We start from the raw sequence: 15407 nt of genomic DNA on the forward strand, positions 1-15407 counted from the left end.
AAGGTATGGAAGCTCAAGTCCAAGTAATCCTTTAATTACAATTCAAGCAAGGAATGACTATTTTCACCAACTAATTTGAACATGGAACAGGATATCTCAGAATCTGGGAGGCATGGATCGTTGAAGTGGAGCTTAACAACTTTATCAGCAATGTATGGCAGCTGACTCCTGTCCATCCACAGCAGTTTTCTTCATCAGAGCACAATGAGAGCCGGCTTGCAGGATAGTAAGAGCTTATTTGAAACGCATTAGAAGGGCTTGTTTCTCCTTCTCGTTGCAAACCAAGTTGTTTGCTCTACATGACCTTGAGATGATTGAGGAGAGAAAACAAAGCAAGGAAAAACAGAATGATTGCTGTAGATTTTCTCATGGTTTCTCAATTACCAACTAGGAGGGTTCAAAGAACAGGATAAAAAAAAAGGTTTGAGCTAGCCAGGCACAAATGTATGGATTTATGATTCCTTATGGCTGCCCAAGTGTATTTAATTAGAGTTTTTTTTTCATGGATAAAGGATCTGCTCCTATTGGGTTAATTCATCTCATCATGTTGGAAGTCAATGGATTTGAAAAATGAATCACCTTGCCCTGCCTTGAAGTTGTGGGAATCCAGGTGGTTGCAAAAAATGTGAAAGAGACTTGTAGGAGAGTCTTGACTGCCATCCAAATGGGTGGACTTTGGTCAACTGATAAACACATCCGGACATCGGTAATTCTGGAATGTGTCCATGACATAATTGTGAAAAAAGATATATGTTCTTCTTGGCTTGCAAAATTTTGAATTACATGCTCAAAGAGATCAATGAAGTTAAGACAACTGGCCTGAAAGTCTAGACTACGATCTGAATACATGGACTTAGTCCATTGATGATGAACACATCGATCCAGAAACTTTCAAGACTTGTGACATCTCACTTGACTTCAGTAATTTGATATTTGAAAGAGATTTTTCTTAGACTTGCAAAGCTTCCGGTCCTCCCAAGTTCCAATTGTATGAACAGTTCGATGGTCGCAGGCCTGTGGAATCAGGCACCTCAAACCTCAATAATTCTATAACTCACTGTGAGACACCACAGTAGACTAACATGGTTTCATGATCAGCAGTCAGACATCCTTCCAGTTACTGGCTCTTTTATTAATTGAAAATTGGTGTCAAATAAAATAGCTGAAATGACTGAAAATTACATCCACAAAAACATATGAATCTTCAATTCATTATGATATAACAACAATCAGCAACACCTATTTTTATGACATAACAGCAAATGACATAGTAGAAAGTATACTATAAAGAACAGCATTAACGAGTCGATAATTACTACAATTCCAAATACTACACACTTGAGGACTGATCTTTGGCTATGCCACAGAAGTTGGAGACATGTTGCCCTTATGAGGTCATTTGTGCCCTGAAACATATTCAAAACAAGGGTACGAACTAATAGATCTGTTAACCAGGAATTTAAACCATATGGTAATAGCAGTGTTCAAGGTTCGGAATGGGAAGTTCTTTTCTTCAACCTTCTCTATTTTTCTTTTTTCAAATTTCATAGATGTTGATGTACTAACATATAACTGATAAACTATTTAATAAGATGTATTTTAGAAGTATTCGGAACACTTTATTATGATAAGAAATAACCAAGTTGAAAAGTGCTAAGAAGGCAATCCACCTGGAATGTTTTCCTCAAGTCTCTTAATTACGATCCACCACCTTCCCTTTCCTCCCTTCTCTCTTGGCTGCAACCCCTTAAACATCTCGAACCTATCAAAACCAAATCCCATGTCATTTGAGACAAATAAGAAGAGAGAAATCTAAGTCTGTGATTAAAGAAGATGATGCATTTCACTTACCAAAATGGCGTCCTCTCAAATGATTGCGCAACCAGTTCATCTTCAGCACGGTAGCCACATAGAGCTTGTCTCTCGTGTCATCAAGAAACCTGAAATAAGCATGCCTTCATGTCCTTCTGAATAAAAGAGCACCACATACTCCCCAAAAGCTCAGGATGAATCCAGTAGCCATACCAATATAAAACAATGGCAGTTCAAAGTGTTCTCTGCTTTCTTCAATGTGGTTCACACCTTGAAAATCTTCCTTCTTTGTGCAGTTTTTTGTAAGAGGAGCTCCACAAAGTTCATCATTGCCAATGAAGCTAAGTGCATCAAAGCTATGAAGATGAGTGCTTGAAGGTATTGTTCCTGATAAATTGTTGTAAGACAGGTCCAAATGATCAAGGAATGATAAATTTGTCATGCTTTCAGGAATTGCACCTGAAAGATGGTTTCTTGACAAATCCAAAGATTCCAAGGTTTCCATGCTCCCAACTTTCTCTGGTATCCTTCCAATTAAATGATTTCGAGACAAGTTCAAAAACCGCAATCCTGAGAGACTCGAGATTTCAGCAGGGATTGATCCTGACAAATTGTTACTCGAAAAGTCTATTGTCCTCACCAGTGCAAGAATACTGTCATACTCTGATTTCCTCCCTTTAACCACTAAGGAAAGATCCTCGTACTTCAAGTAATTGTAATCAAACAAAACTTTGAAGTTATCATCAACTGCAGTGTCCATTCTTGCCATTGTACTAAAATTGTTTATGCACTTTGGTATGGCTCCTGATAATGTATTACAGCAAGATCCAACACTATAAGAGAAGAAAGTTGGCATATTTGTGGAGGAATGTTGTCAATGAATTTATTGGATCTTAAAGAGAGAGCCATTAGAGTGGAAGTTTCCCCTATCCAACTTGGTATATTCCCTGAGAATTTATTTTAAGCTAAATCCACAAGGCCCAAAAATGCGCAGTTTTGCAGTGATACTGGTATCTCTCTAAAGAAGCTATTATTGTACAAATGCAATGCTTTGAGAGCAAATAAAGAGCCTACGGAGTTGGGAAGTTTACCAGATAGATTAGTTAGATACGTCCAAGACATCTCTAAGTACTTCAAGTTTGAGAGTTTGGTAAAATGTACTTCTGATACAATTCCTGCCAAAGGGTTTCTTCCTATAACCAGAGCTTCCAAATCTGAAAGAAGTCCAATGCTCTCTGGGAGAGCGCCATTTAATAGATTACCATAAAGATAGAATGTGGACAAGGATGATAAATTTCCTATTGACGAAGGAACCTGACCATCCAAGTAATTGTAATCAAGATTAAGTTCCTTTAGGTGGTTGAGCTGCCCTAAGGACTCTGGAATTTGCCCCTTTAGGTGATTGTTTGAGAAATTCAGATATACTAAGTTACGAAGATTTGATATGGTGCTTGGAATCTGACCATGGAGAGAATTGTTGCTTAGGTCGAGATACATAAGGTTACTACCGAGATTAAACACCCAATTTGGTAATTCATGATTGAAATTGTTAGAAGGGAGAAAAAGGTATGAGAGAGATATAAAATTGACATATTCAAGAGATGGACTCATGTTATCTAGTTGACAATGGATCAAGGATAACCCTGAAAGCAAAGGGAGAACACTCAAGTATTCAAGCCAATGAACTTCCTTGTGTAAATCAATTCCTTGGAGGCCCAAGGTCTCAAGGGAAGAAAGAAGAGAAATCCAACTAAAGTTATCAACATAAAGCTCACAACTGACAGCATAACATCCTAGAACAAGATAACGAAGGCTGGAAAGATTTCCAAGCTGATGAGGGATTACTCCACCAAAGGATGCATTGAAGAGGTAAAGGAATGTTAGACTTTGCATGGAACCAAGGAAACTAGGAATAGGAGTACCTCCAAAATCATTGTAGCTCAAGTCTAAGTGACTCAAAAACTGTAATTCAAGTAAGGCAGGACTAATCTCACCACCCAATATGCCATAGGGTCCGATTGTGCTAGGATCATTCCAATTACCGAGGTGGAGCTCGACTACCCGACCAGACACGTTGTCGCAATGGACTCCTGTCCATCCACAACAATCTTCATTGACAGACCAGGATGAAAGCCGATTTGTAGGATCAGTGAGGGCATGATTGATGCTTAGAAGGGCCTGTTTCTCCTTTTCATGGCAAATCAAGGTGCTTGTTTTGCATAAGCTTAAGATTGTTAACAGAAAAAGCACCATGATCATTGCATTGCATTTTCTCATGGCTGCTCAAATTCAGAAGGAAAAGAAGTTTGATTCAGGGAGACACTACTAATACACGAGTATTTAAAGGGAGTTTGTCCTCATCTCTTTCTCCCGTTATTTTCAAATCCTGTACTAAAGCTCATGGTCCCATTAATATTTTTTGCAATAAGATCATAATTGGGAGGAGTTGAAAAGTTCACGTGCCACAGATTCATAGTCAGCCAACCATGACAAATAACTCAAGTCGACTCACCCTAGCTGCTTACACTTACCCATAGGCACCAACTGCTCTTTTGGCCCTTAAGTATCTCTTGTCCAGTTGAAAAAGTTCGCTAGCATTTAGTCTTTTCCCCGCCCTAAATTGTGGGTTAATATTCTTCTTTATATTTTATGGTAGTTGATTAGGTTTCTATAGTGCAAATATTTTCTAGGTCCAAATAATTCCATAAGGATAAGAACTATTGAAAAGGTTTTTAACATAAATTGTTTTTTCCCAGGCTACTATTCTTATTTTGGTTATGATTGACAAAGGTTCGACAATGCGGAAGTGTAAATTTTCAAAAAGTTGATTAAGTTTTAGTTTGACTTGCTATATAGTTTATTTGATGCTCTTGTCAAATGTAGCGAAAGAAAATAAATTTGTGAGCATCAAAGTAAATGAAAATTTCCACTATATGTACTATTGACAATGATGGAATTGAGTCCTTCGAAGTATAAAGGATTAAAAAGTAGAAAATCGACGGGGATTTACCCAAGTAGATGATATCTCAGCTAACACTAGTAGAGTTTTAAAGGTCCGCTTAGACCTCATTGTTATAGGGCAATATCACTAGGGTTAGCCTTTCCAAGTCCAAATTGAATGTGAAGCTCAATGGTATGGAAAATCATTTTTGGATTCGCCTTGTATGACAAACTAATACCTAAGGAAATGGTTGTTGTTCCATCATGTTAAGCTAGTAAATTGCTCAATGGTGCAAAGCTTGAGATATTAGAGATGATAATTGCTCCATCCAAAATTCCCCTTGGATGATAATTTGTTCTAAATACACTTGATCCATATTATTTAATCACTTCCAATAGAAATATGTGCTGATTTTTTCAAAGTTGATTTGGCCACCATCCAAAATTTCAAATACAATGACTAGAGTCTATTTATCTACAAATGCAGACAAACTTTTTAAGACTCAAGATGTCCCACTTGACTTCAATTATTTTGGTTTGTGAAGAATATTTCTCTCAACTTCTTATGTGTGAAAGAGATTTTTCTCAACTTGCTACATATGGAACAACTTGATTGATGGAAAATTGGTGATGTTTTAAGGAGAAAATTGGTTCAAATTAATAATTTACTTATATTAGTTATCATTTATTCGTTCATTCAACATTTTAGTAGTGTGTTTGTTTGGGATACATAACATTTAGTGTAGGTTAGTTATTATCTAATTTTTTTCACAATTGGCTCCTAATTTGGGCATAGTTGATTTCTTTGGATAAAATCTTTCAAGCAAAGTTACTCAATTGTAACACCACTTTTCCCTTGTTGAATTGAAAAGAATTGTTATGGTAAAGTTTGGTTTCCCCAATTGAGCCACAATATCACATTCAATTTTATTTATAGATATTTTGAATATATATTTCAAAAACCACATGTATATATACATGCATACCAACTTCATATATGTCTATATATATTAAAATTTTATTCGAATTTTTTTTAAAAAAAAGTTGAAAATACATAAATTTATACAAAAAAAAATGTTTAGTTTTTATTTTATTTAATATTTTCTATAACAGTCATTTACAACTTTTGTTATTTTCTTCCCATTTTTCCTTTCTCTTGTATTGAGAACCAATTGGAGCCTAATACTCTATAGTAGAAATAGTGGTCCTAAGTAACAAGATCTTAGGGCTATGCAGTGTAATCAAGATAGCTAAAAAGTGGGAGGTAGACTAGACATTTATAGAGATCCAAAAAAACACCAAAATCCACTCACTTAATGGTTGACTTAGCTATAGTCCAAATGTAATGACTTGGAGTCCATTATGCTTTAAGACTTGTGATATCTTTCTTGACTTGAACTATTTGTTGTAGGAAAAGAATTTGTCTCTCCATGCTTAATTACGTACCTTTATGAAAGATTTCTCTAGGATTCGTTCTTGTTTGTTCCAAATTGCTTGGCAACATACTTGAAAACAACTACAATGCATTGAAGAGCAAATAACATTGGATGTGTGTAGAAAACCTTTCAAATAGATGGAAAAAAACCATATGATCTTATCAATGAAATTTATTAAACAACTAAGGAAAAATGCATAACCTTATGAAATTTAATTATGCATATGTGTGTTTGTAGGAACGTTGGAAAGATGCTTAGTGTGGTGTTGCATCTTTCCTTGTGTCAAATTAAGAATCCCACGGCTAGTTTCCTCCTTGTTTGGAATAGCAGGGATCCTAAATTCTTTCGGAAGAACTTTGACCTTTCTATATTGTAAGAATTCTTCATTGAGGAGAAATGGAAAAAAGAATGAAAAATTACTCCTTTATATTTGTTTTGTACGGTTTGGAAATGAAGAAATTAAATGTCTTTTATTAATATATCATATTAATAGCTTAAACCCCTTTTTATGTGTAATTTTTTTGGAATGGGTAATTAGAAACAAGATAAAAATATTATTTTTACGGATATATCGGTAACATGATTTTGCATATATATCAAGATATATCAAGAAATATTGATTGATGTTTGACACAAAATATCAATGAGACATAAATTAATCAAAATTTATGAAAATGTTGAAAAAAATTCTAAGAAATGATATAAAAAATAATAATAGACATTTTAAAGTTGTTTTATTAAAAAAATTTATATATATATATATATATATATGATAAATTAAATATATATTTTATAGAGATTCATGCAATTTGGATGTATTATTTTTATTTTAAAATATTGATAATTGCATTTATAAATTTATATTTAATTATTATACAAAATATACTATATTTAAAATTAATTTATATACAATAATTTTATTTTAATTAATTTATAATATATATATATATATATATATATATATATATATATACTTGGGACATATACATTTAATGAATCCTCTATATAATGTTTGTTTGTAATATAAATGTATAAATATATATAACACATATAAACTAATTACAAACATCATAGCTGGCCTGGGTCTTGCATCAATTCCCTTTGGTCCAGTTCATATTTTCATTTTAAGAATGAAAATGAGTATTGCCTCATGAGGTCCTGGTTAAATGGGCCTCGAGGGCTGGGCTGGGCTTTAAAGAGTAAGCTGCTGTGTGGAAGAAGCTGTTGGGCCCGTCCATTAAAGCCTATTTCAGATTTTTGAATTACAAATTAAAAAAATCGGTTTTTTATCGATATATTCCCGAAAAATCGGTGAAAAATATGTGAATATAAAGATGCATCGGACATGGTCGAAATTTCGGGGGTGTTATCTTGTTTTATATATATATATATACAGAAGATTGTAGAAAATGGACTACAAATGCATCAATACTCAATTCATTTTCATATTTTGTTCATCCATTCCATCATATAGGAGTCATAGATAGATACCAAAAATGACTTTTCAAGTGTTTTCCCGGAAGTTGCATGAGGCTAAGTTAATGGTTGGGTCTTCGTATCAATGACATTGATGCATGTGAGAGAAAAAAAAAAACCCTAAGAGTTCTTTCCATATGTCCAAATTCGGACAGCCACTCAAAGAGATTAATAAAGTTAATCAATTAATTTGAAAGTCTTGACTAGCATTCAAATATGCGGACTTAGACCACGGGGCAAACGCATGGAAACAAACTTTCAAGACTTGTGAAGATCTCTCTTTAGTAATTCAATAGTTTGATGTCTGAAACAGATTTCCTTTGCCTTGAAAAGCTTGTGATCTTCCAAAGTCTCAATTATATAAACATTTCAATGGCAATGAGGCTAAAGCGCCACCATCTTAGTTTCCCCATTTTGCTTTCATTACTCTATTTCCAGCAAATCTAAGTGATCATTATGATTTGAAAACTTCTAAGTGGTTGTTTTATAAGTTAAAATAACTGCAAATGATATCTATGAAAAGCTCTGAAAGCTCATTTTATTTTATTCTTGTATGGTTAAATCAAGAGAATATTAAAAAAAAAAAAAAAAAAAAAAGAAACATCAATAGAGTGCCTGAAATTATGTAGGAAGTATATCGTGGATGCTTAAAAACACCACCAAAAGGAAAGAGGGGTAACAAAAAACAAGACCCACCCCCCCCAACCCCCACCCACCCACCCACACACACACACACACACACACACAGTTCAATCAATCAAAAAAATCTATTATACAAAGAGTACCAAAAATTATAAACAACTTAGGCCAATCCCATAGATTACAAAAAAAAAAAAAAAAAGTGTTTCAACCCTTAAACAAAATGCTCTTGATTTTCTGATGATCTACCATTTTTTTCCTTCCAAATTGTCCAAAATAAACATAAAGGAGCAATTCACCACTTTTTTTTTAATTTTTTTTTACACATGAAAGACTTATGTCATCCCATTAGTGTTTCTTTAGCCAAAGAGGGAAGCACCCAAGATATGTCAAATAAGAAAAACAATAAAAGTCATAAAGCCTTTGTGTTAACATAATGAATATTGATGTAACCCCCCACCCACACACACACACACACACACACACACACACACACACACACACAGTTCAATCAATCAAAAAAATCTATTATACAAAGAGTACCAAAAATTATAAACAACTTAGGCCAATCCCATAGATTACAAAAAAAAAAAAAAAGTGTTTCAACCCTTAAACAAAATGCTCTTGATTTTCTGATGATCTACCATTTTTTTCCTTCCAAATTGTCCAAAATAAACATAAAGGAGCAATTCACCACTTTTTTTTCCATTTTTTTTTACACATGAAAGACTTATGTCATCCCATTAGTGTTTCTTTAGCCAAAGAGGGAAGCACCCAAGATATGTCAAATAAGAAAAACAATAAAAGTCATAAAGCCTTTGTGTTAACATAATGAATATTGATGTAACTAATGGATTCTTCCTTTAAATGATAAAGGAAACAACTGTTTGCCAAAAATCACTCTCTCCTCTATAAATGATCCAAGGTTAAAATCTTTTCCCAAATAGTTGTCTTTAAATAAAAAAAACTACTTATTAAATTGAAGAAATCACCCAAAAGGGGATTTGAATTGGGTGTTGGAAGTTTTTTCAAAACAATCGACCAAAAGCTAAAAGGATGAGAAATGAAGAACAAAACAAGAATAATAAAAAGAGAAATGCAAACTTTTTTATAGTGACTCGATAAGCCGCCTACATCCACTCTCGTCAAACTTCTAATTGAGTTAGCGTATCTTCAAGACTTTTATAGCAAAAGTCTCCATACTTCTAACATTTGGATTTTAAGGTTCCAATTGACCTTCACAAACTCTTCAAGTACTCAACCTATTTGAAAGCTTTTCTCTCACAAGGAGAAGGTAAGAAAAGATTAACAAACTCCAAACCTAGTAGATTAAGGTAGACAAAGAATGTGGATGGATTTGAAGTTAGACAAAGAATGTTAATGAGGGAAAAAATGTTTTTCAATTGAATGTGGACGTTCTCTTATCAATAAATACTTTAAAACTCTCTAATTTGTAGCTTTCTAGCTTGAGGATCCCAAAAGCCATAGAAAGGCCTTAATCGGTTAAGCAACTTAATCGAATGGTTAATAAAAAACAAGGATTCATCTATTTCTTTGATAAAAAAAATATTGTTTTAAGCTAAATGATGAAAATAAACTTTTAAGTGTATGAAAAATAACTTAAACTTAAGTGCATCGACAAATACCATCTTACAATATATCATTGGTTACTTCAAGTCTTCAAAAGTCTCAAGTTTTCACAATATTGATATTTTTCCATATTTATTTGAGCTTTTTTTTTTTCACAAATAAACCTGAAAATACTTAACTTGATTTGAATCATTAATGTCCTTAACCTTATTTTGTAATCATCAAAACCCAATTAAGAGAACCCTTAGGATAACAGTTGTCCACATAGATCTCTAATAGTACCTTTTGTGGCAAATTAAACTCATTCAACAAGTATTTTTTTAGCTAAATTGCATTACATATACATGATGTTATTGAAACAAATTCTACTTCACAAGTTGAAAGTGTCACAATAGATTCTTTCTTTAAAGTCCAAGTGAATATGGTATCTCTTATAAAATAAAAACACAAAGCTAATGGTACTTTTTCAATCATCCAAGTCTTCGCCTCAATCATTATTATCATTATATACAATAAATTTAAAATTGTTAGAAGATGAATAATATAAACCATAATCAAGTGTTCATTTGATGTAATGAAGAATTCGTTTAGCAGTCTTCATGCGAGTCACTATTAGTGATTTTTTTTTAAAAAACCTAATAAGTTCAATTCCAAAAAGAATGTCTAACCTTATACAAGTCAAATAGCGTATGCTTCCTAATAAACTTTTGTATTATATTGGATCCACCATGTCTCTTTCTTCATATCATGACAGTTTAAACATTTTATTGGTTTGTTTCACTAGATTACATATATTCATGTAAACTTCTTCAAAATTTCCTTTGCATAGCCTTCTTGAGAAATAAAAATACCATTTTTTGTTTGATTCACTTCTATGTCAAGATAGTATGACATGAGACCAAGGTCAATCATCTCAAACTATCGAGCCATTATTTCTTTGAACTCATCAAACATGGTTGGCTTGTTTCCAATGAAGATTAAGTCATTCACATACAAGTAATATATCACCTTTTTCATTCACTTTCATGTAGAGAGCATTTTCACGAGGGCGTTTAATAAAATTATTATCTTGAAAATATTTATCAATTCTATTATTCCATGCTCTATGTGTTTGTTTTAGTCCATACAATGCTCTTTTTAATTTTAGAATCTTGTTCTCATGCCCTTTTGCCATATAACCCATGGGTTGTTCTAAATACACTTCTTCAATATGTTTATTCAAAAAGACAAATTTTACATCCATTTGAAAAATCTTCCAATTATTTTAAGCGACCAAAGATATGATTAATCTTATAGTTTCTAAATGAGCAATGAGAGCAAATACCCCACCATAGTCGATGCCTTATTATTGCTTTTAACCCTTTGCCACCAATCTTGTTTTATATCTCTCTCTACTTCTCCCTTTTGCATTCTTCTTTAAGGTTAATTTCATTCACCTCCCATGAAATTTGGGCTATATACACCTAACACCCATTGGTTTGAAATTTTATCAAAAACTTCTCTTACTTTGAGTTAAAGAGGAAGTGAATGAAATAAACGAATAAGAGGGGTAAGGGAAGTTTTTGACAAAATTTCAAACTAATGGGATAGGTGTATTTAGCTTAAATCTCAAGGAAAATTGAGCAAAATTAATCATTCTTCTTTGCCTTGTACACCTATCTTACTTCAATTGTTTTGTTTTGTTTGTTTTTTCTTTTTTCTTTTGGAAAGGATTTGATTTTCATGTGTCGTTCTGTTGGGAATCCTGAATTACTTTGTTCCCATGCCTAGATCTTGTAGGGTGCATGTAAATCTATCATGGGTTCTCTAAATCTATCACAACAAAAAACTAGGTATTCAAAAGCAATATTAATATCGCAAAAAAACATAGATCTAGAAAATAAAGTCACATACCTTTGATATGGATGTTCTCGGATCGATTCAAATCAATATAGATTACTTCAAAGTTGTAATAGATCTCGTAAACACCATGACCTTCCGCCCAATGACTCTTCCTTGTGTCTAAACACTAAAATTGTGAAGATGTCAAGAGTGAAGGGTAGGGTTCTTTTTTTGAACTGTAAAGAGAGAATGACAAAATTTGGAAACCCTAACCCCCTAAAGGGTATGTATTTTCAAAAATATTTTTATTTGAAATAAATTTTATCTTTGTTAGAAGGTCAAACAATTAATGGAGATATGAAATATTTTTAGGGAGAATTATGTTTTAGGGGTAGATGGGCCCCCAAATTAACAAAAGGTCCGTGTAACTCTTCAAATTGAGCCCAAGACTCAATGAAAGTATGAAAATTGAGTTGAAGGATATTATCTTTCAGTATTTCCAAAAATGCCCTTTGTTGATTTTGAGAAAAAAATTAATATTTTTTAAAAATACTTTTATTTAATTTAATATTTTTTAAAAATATTTTTGATTTAATTTAATATTTTTAAAAAAATACTTTTATGTAATTTAATATTTTTTAAATACTTTTATTTAATTTAATATTTTTTTAAATACTTTTATTTAATTTAATATTTAAAAAATATTTAATTTAATATTTTTTTAAAATAGTTTTATTTAATTTAATATTTTTGAAAAAAAATTATTTAATTTAATATTTTTGAAAAAAAATTTTAATTTAATATTTTTGAAAACCACTTTTATTTAATTTAGTATTTTTGAAAAAAAAATTATTGAAAAAAAATTATTTAACTTAATTTTATAAAATATTTTATATGTGTTCTTAAAGGGTATATTTGTCCGTTACTATTTCATATCCTTCAACTCAATTTGAAGAGTTATATGGACCTTTTGTTAATTTGGGGGCCCATCTACCCCTAAAACATAATTCTCCCATATTTTTATTTGAAATAAATTTTATCCTTATTAGGAGGTAAGACAATTAATGGAGACATGAAATATTTTTATTTGAAATAAATTTTAACCTTATTAGAAGGTAAGACAATTAATGGAGACATGATTTATGAGGAAGACTATGGTGGGTCAAATGATTGCTTTAACCATAATTAAGTAGATTGGAAATGACAATGTTGAGTTGAGCATTGGGCCATCCATCATTGGGTTGAGATTGAAAATCCATTTTATCTTGGGTGGGAAGGGTTTTGTCCCTCTCTTGATGACTGCTTTCCTTTGCTTCTTTTTTAGGCACTTTGAAGGCTTCTTCTCTTGGTTTCTTCACGGGGCCATCCCAAGTGGTGAGGGCTTGAGTGAAACTTAAGATCGGGTTCTTGGGATAGTCCATGGTCCATGCCCATTCCAATTTCCAACCCCATAAATAGTTATCATGTTTCACTTCATTAGGGTTAGCAAAATGATAAGGGTTTGTCAGATAGAAAAAAGTCAATATTTTTTTTTCTTTTTTCTTTTTTCTTTTTTCAATTTTAATAAAAGCAATTTTATTTTTAGAAGTAGAATAGGAAACTCCATATTTGTCATTGTCTTCTATCAATGAAAAAGTGTTATTAAAGATACCACTTCTTCTATTATTTTCATTTATTTTTTGTGAGAAATTAATTTATTTTTTATTAATTTAACAAATCCATGCTTTTTTTATAGTCAATCTAATAACTAAATTGCAATCAAAATGCATTTTTTATTTTATACTTAAAAAATAAAAATATTTAATTTTGATATATAAAAACTCTTATACAAATAATTATTTTATATTTTTAAAAATTATTTTGAAATATGCTTTTTAATAATTTTTAAAAGTCATTCTTTGTAAGAGTTTTTACCAAGTTTTATTCTAACCAAAGTTTTTTATTTTTATTTTTTTGGCCATTTGCATGCCCAGGACATCGTCTTCACGTGCCTAACCCGTAAACCACAACAATCATAAGAGCGCGTGGGCCTTTATCGTTCCTCCCACCTTAAATTTAGGGTTTTTCCATTTCAAAATTCAAATTCTCCCTCAGGATCAAACGGCGCCATTTTATTCAACGGCAAATACCACTACCGCCCTCCCCTCCTATAAAAGCCTAACTTTCCTCTTTGACTCCTTAACTATCCCGCCATGTTCTCTCTTCACAACCCAATCCCACTTCTCTCTCCGGAACCCCATCTTTCTCACTCTAGAACCCACTCTCTCTCTCTCTAAAAAATGCGTGAAATCTTGCACGTTCAGGGTGGGCAATGTGGGAACCAGATCTGAGCCAAGTTCTGGGAGGTGGTCTGCGCTGAGCACTGCATCGACTCCACCGGGCGCTACAAAAGCGACACGGAGCTGCAACTGGAGCGAGTCAATGTGTACTACAACGAGGCGTGTTGTGGGAGGTTCGTGCCCAGGGCGGTGCTCATGGATCTGGAGCCGGGCACCATGGACAGCGTCTGATCGGGACCGTACGACCAGATTTTCCTACCCGACAATTTCGTTTTTGGGCAGTCGGGTGCGGGCAACAACTGGGCCAAAGGTCACTACACTGAGGGGGCGGAGCTGATTGACTCGGTTCTAGATGTGGTGAGGAAGGAGGCTGAGAATTGTGATTGCTTGGGTTCTAGATGTGGTGAGGAAGGTATGTGGAAATATTTGGGTTTCGTTTGCTTTTACTGTTTTTGGGTAGCGTGTTTGGGAATTTGGGTCTGTTTTGTGGGAAATTAGATTTTGGGGTCTTTTTTGTCAGTGATCTGAGTGTTTATTAGGGATTTGCGGGGATTTTAGTAGGGTATTTTCGGGTAGTATTGGGTATTTTGCGTCGGATCAAAAGAAATTCTCGACTGTTTCTTAGTTTAACAGTGTTTTTAATTATAGTTTCGATGCTTCTGCCGAACTGTTGAACCGTATAGCGTTTACGCTTCAATTTGACTGTTATATCTTTTATCATATTGTTGTCTTCCTACTGATTTCGGAGCTCTAAATCACATACTTGGTTGGAATCCTCTCAGGATTGTGAATTAAGAAGTAGCTTGGAAGTGAATCGGTGAAGGCTTCAATGAATGGAAGTTTCAGACGAAATAGAGAGAAAAAATTTGTGGGGTTGCAGATTTAACCGTTGCAAGAGCATGGTGATGGTGTGATATACGCACCCCTGTAGGCTTCCAACCCAGACGATAAGACCCACCTCAATTTACCTCTTTACCCTTTCTCTTTCTTATCTATTCAATAATTATTTTATTTTTATTTCACATAAATTCGGTTATTGGACTCTTTATATATAATTATCGATTTCTTTTAAATTCATATTAATCACATTACAATAAATAAAAAAATTATTTACATAATACCCAAAATCTCCCTCGTAAAAGAAATAAAATTAATTATTTATGATTTTCTAATTATTAAATATATTATTTCAGTTATTAAAATGGGCAAACTCCCATTTTCATGTCTTTTAAAAGAGGGCAATGGGCCCACACGGTTTCAAGTCTGAAGGGCAAAATGAGTGTGATGTGTTTGAGGTTTGTGCCACGTGGAATTAATATTAAATAATTTCAACTTGGGGGCATTTCTTTTGGGTGGTGAATTGGCTTTTCATATGGACCTTTTCTCTCTTGCCTCTTTTTGGCTTTTTCTTATG

The 15407-nt window shown here is 33.0% G+C and overlaps 1 pseudogene; it reads left to right on the plus strand.

Annotated features, from left to right (window-relative positions):
• Positions 1-13862: 13862 nt before the first annotated feature.
• Positions 13863-15066, plus strand: LOC117933998 (annotated as a pseudogene).
• Positions 15067-15407: the final 341 nt, after the last annotated feature.

This window comes from Vitis riparia, chromosome 16, assembly GCF_004353265.1.
Source record: "Vitis riparia cultivar Riparia Gloire de Montpellier isolate 1030 chromosome 16, EGFV_Vit.rip_1.0, whole genome shotgun sequence".
Taxonomy (NCBI): domain Eukaryota; kingdom Viridiplantae; phylum Streptophyta; class Magnoliopsida; order Vitales; family Vitaceae; genus Vitis; species Vitis riparia.